The sequence below is a fragment of the Danio aesculapii genome, chromosome 4, assembly GCF_903798145.1.
Source record: "Danio aesculapii chromosome 4, fDanAes4.1, whole genome shotgun sequence".
Classification (NCBI taxonomy): Eukaryota; Metazoa; Chordata; class Actinopteri; order Cypriniformes; family Danionidae; genus Danio; species Danio aesculapii.
Window position 1 is genome coordinate 11,932,344 of NC_079438.1, and position 4,273 is coordinate 11,936,616.

The 4,273-nt window shown below is 36.8% G+C and overlaps 3 non-coding genes across 3 annotated transcripts; all 3 read left to right on the forward strand.

Moving 5' to 3' along the window:
- Positions 1-3,629: 3,629 nt before the first annotated feature.
- Positions 3,630-3,701, forward strand: trnaq-cug (transfer RNA glutamine (anticodon CUG)). Its single transcript has one exon. It is a non-coding gene; the product is annotated as a tRNA-Gln (tRNA).
- A 109-nt stretch (positions 3,702-3,810) lies between these two features.
- On the forward strand, positions 3,811-3,884 carry trnai-aau (transfer RNA isoleucine (anticodon AAU)). The gene has a single exon. It is a non-coding gene; the product is annotated as a tRNA-Ile (tRNA).
- An 88-nt stretch (positions 3,885-3,972) lies between these two features.
- trnaf-gaa (transfer RNA phenylalanine (anticodon GAA)) lies at positions 3,973-4,045 on the forward strand. The gene has a single exon. It is a non-coding gene; the product is annotated as a tRNA-Phe (tRNA).
- The last annotated feature ends 228 nt before the right edge of the window (positions 4,046-4,273 follow it).

Sequence of the window (4,273 nt, forward strand, 5' to 3'; positions counted from 1 at the left end):
GTAAAATTAACTCTGGAAAAATGACTCTATTAAAAGAGCAAGTTTTACTCTTTCTAGATAGGGACCAAATGTTATCTTTTATAGAGTAAAATTTTCTTCAATTTGAGTACATTTTACTCTGGAAATTTTACTGTGTATTAAGCATGCTTAAAGGTCTATAATTTTGCAAATCATCTTTATCACCTTTATTTTTATAAATTATTTTAATCATTCCTTTCTTCATACTCTCACTCAACTCTCCTTTTTTAAAAATAGCAGTAAAAAGATCTTTTAAAATTGGAATTAAAACATCTTTAAAAGTCTTATAAAATTCGGATGACAAACCATCTAAACCAGGGCTTTTCCCATTGCTTAATTGTGTTATAGCTTCTTTAGCTCGTTTAGCTTTCTGCATTTTCTTTGAACATTCTATTGAAAATCTTTTGGCCTCTAATTTGACATTGTCCCACCACACACTTATTTCGTCATCATATAACTCATCATTTACACTATTAATAATAATATTTTCCATTTCAATTTTAAAAAAATCATTCTTTAAGAGCTCTGTATTAAACACCCATACACCCGGTCCTCTTTCAACTCCACTGAAATCCATCATTACATACAAAAAATCATGGTCACTACAGCTAAAAATCTTGTAAAAAATCTTTGAAATAAAAGATTCTAATCTTCTTGTACATAAAACATAGTCTAATCTGCTTTGTTTTAAAACTGTATTCACCCACTGCCTTCTTGAGTATTCTCTTTTGGCTCTATTTCTCTCTCTCCATACATCTACATATTTATGTTTTTCAATCATGTATTTCAGCTCTTTTCTTCCAACATCTGCTCTATAAACCATATAATCATCTACATCTATCCTTTCTAAAACAGTATTAAAATCTCCTAAGACAATAACATTATTCCATCCACTCATTAAGACACTTAGGTTCTTAAAAAAAGTAACTCTTTCCAAGTCTTGATTTGGAGCATGGATGTTACATATTGTTATTTCTTCACCCTTATTTATAATTTTAATAGTTAAGATCCTTCCATAGTTATCTTTAAATAAAACATCAAATGAGCATCCTGTTCCTCTTCTAATTAATATTGCCATGCCTTTTTTCTTATTTGGGTCATTATTATACAATATTTCCCCATCCCAACATTTTTTAAACTCATTAATAATCGTTTCATTCCATCCAGTCTCTTGTATACATATTATATCACATTTTTCTGTTAAAGCAATTACATTTTCAAACTTCACTTTAGATGACAGCCCTCTTACATTAATTGAAACCAAACATAAGTTGTTCATTAGAAATATAAAAGAAAACAAGCCATCCAAACAGAAGAAAATCCAATTTAAACAAACCATCAATCATTTGTAGTCATTTTTAATCTAAAATCTTAGATCAGTTCTGTCAGTTTTTAGTTTTGCTTTTGCTTCTTTTCGTAATTTCTGTTTCTTAAGCACTTGCTGAATATTTATTTGTACAGTTTTTCTGCGTCTTCTGTTTATGCTGTCTATTGTTCTGTCTTTAGTCCCAATATTTATTTCATCATTATCATCATCGCTTACCTCTTCATCAATTCTGCTTTCTGTATTTTCACCCGCTGCTCCTTGTTCTTTTTCCATGTCCTGTCCATCGTCTTTCATTAGATGTTGTTCCTCAGTCTCTACTGTATCTCCTTCATCCTCTTCACTCATTGCCTGCTCCTCTTCTTGTTCATTCAAACCATCCGCTGTTAAATCCTGTGCTTCCTCCTCACTTTTTTCATCGCTTAATTTCTCCGTTGGTTTATGCAGTTCCATAACTCCAGTCTCTTCCTCGTCCGATTCACATCTGCACCACAATGTTGTCTTTTTGCAGCCTTGGCACCGTGGGGCTTTACAGTCCCGCGCAAAATGCCCCTGCTCCAGACATTCTCTACACACAAATTGTGGGCAGTCTTTTTTTTCATGTTCAGTGCTTCCACATAATCTGCATGTTTTTATCTGCTGATCATGTATCACTCTAAAATATTTTGGTCCTTCCTCTGTATCAAATTTGACGTTGTAAGGAAGAGTCATGACTTCTTTCGGAAATTTCACCCTGATGAACCTTGTTCCATCAGTCACAGTTGTTCCTGGATGATACCTTCATCTTAGTGGAAGAATTGGAGAAACTCCCCAGTCCACAAGCTTTTGGATGATTTCGCTATCTTGAATATAATTGGGTAAATTTAAAAAAGAAACCATTCTCTCAGTTGCGCAGAGTTTTGATATCTCACAGAATTGTTGGTTAATCATGAGTCCATCCATTAAATGATCACAGTCTGTTTCATTTTCCATAGTTAGTTCATAGTCAAAATTAGATTTTTTTCTCAGTCCAAACAATTTCCCAACTCCAGTCTTTCCTTCCACAGCCTTTATAATCATAACTACTGTGATATTTTCAGGATCTTTCACAGTCATTGTCAAAGTTGTTTCTTTTTTATATTGTCTCTGAAATCTTGCTTGACTTTTCAGTTTGTTTATCATCTCAATACTTTGACTTGTTTGTTGGGTGTTTTCCAAACGTTCAGCAATTGCTTTACCTTTTGTTTGTTGTATTTCTCCACTTCCTCCTCTACTTGTGTCTGATCTATTTTTCCTCCGTCTTGCCACAACAGTTGCCCATGTGTCATTATTGTCGATGTCCTTGTTTGAATCTCCTGAATTGCTATCTTCAGGAGTAGCTTTGTCCGTGCTGCCGTAGTCCATATTCAATTCTTGTTCCTTTACCGAAGTGTCCATCCTTTCAAAAGGTTTTAACCCCAAACAGATAACACTGTGTGGGGTTTAACTAAAACTAAACAAAATTTAATTTCAAAAACTTGTTTCAAGCAAAATCAAGTAAAAAACAATAAAGAAAATCAAAATGGGAGAGCCTTTCTCTCCCTACTGCCACCTCACACTTCCTTGAAAGCAGTGACTCAGTCAAACTCAAGGGGGCGTGCTCAGGGTGGTATGGCCGTAAGCGAGAGAAGCCGTCAAGAGTTGGCTATTTAAAAACAGGCGCAGCACCAGGAGCCGAGTGCGGCTCAGCTTGCCTTGACACAGCACCGACAGAAACAATGCCCTTGGCCCCTCAATAGTTTACCTCTTTTTTTTTTTAAATTGATTAATTAAATAATTTTTTTTTGCCAAATGAAGGAATTCAAAAAGCTTACAGCACCTGGTATTCCCAGGCGGTCTCCCATCCAAGTACTAACCAGGCCCAACCCTGCTTTGCTTCCGAGTTCAGATGAGATCAGGCATTGCTTTTTTTATTTTTTTTTTATTAAAAATAATTTTCAAATACAATAAAACAATACATTGAGTGACTTTTCAAACATCAAAAATAAAATAAAAAAATAATTATATAAAATACATTCATTTGTATTTGTCCCACATCCAGGTAACACCATTAGTCGTCAAATTGCCTAGAATAGCGTGCTTTTCTTTTGAAGGCCCTACCTAGTCCTGCTCCAGTAAATGTGTGAGGAGCCCTGCATGCCGAATGACGAGTTACTCAGAAATCAATGCACATTGGCCTTGCCTTGGATGGACCTTCTGCTACTTTCCTGCAAGGCCATTTTTTTAATTCATCATCTTCATGTCGGGCAGCAGCTGTATATCATCTTAAGGTTCCATGGTGTAATGGTTAGCACTCTGGACTCTGAATCCAGTGATCCGAGTTCAAATCTCGGTGGGACCTGTTTTTATTTTGCCAGCACCGCACAAAAAAAGTTAAAATAGCATCCTGTTCCCTTGAAGGCCAAAGAATGACACTAACTCTGGGTTTTCCAGCACACTGGTAAGAAAACGGCCGGTTAGCTCAGTTGGTTAGAGCGTGGTGCTAATAACGCCAAGGTCGCGGGTTCGATACCCGTACTGGCCAAATTTTAACTCTCTTATGCCACAGATGCACTTAAGGGCTCAGCTTGGTCTCACAGACATCCCTGCTGCAGGAAAGCTGTGTCATGGCAGCCGAAATAGCTCAGTTGGGAGAGCGTTAGACTGAAGATCTAAAGGTCCCTGGTTCGATCCCGGGTTTCGGCAAAGCAATGTTGTTGTTCTGTTTTGGGCACAGGGTCAGTTGAATGAGAGTCACCCAAAAAGCCTAGCCGCTTCACCCTTAAGTCCACCTGCTTCCATTTGACCAAAACGCTAACTTTCTCCCTGGTGGGAAAGAAAACTGTGACTTGATAGGGCTTCTGAAGGATTGCAATGATTAGTACTATACAGAACCGGCAAAGCTGACGTAAGGAAATTCGCTCTAAACCCTCC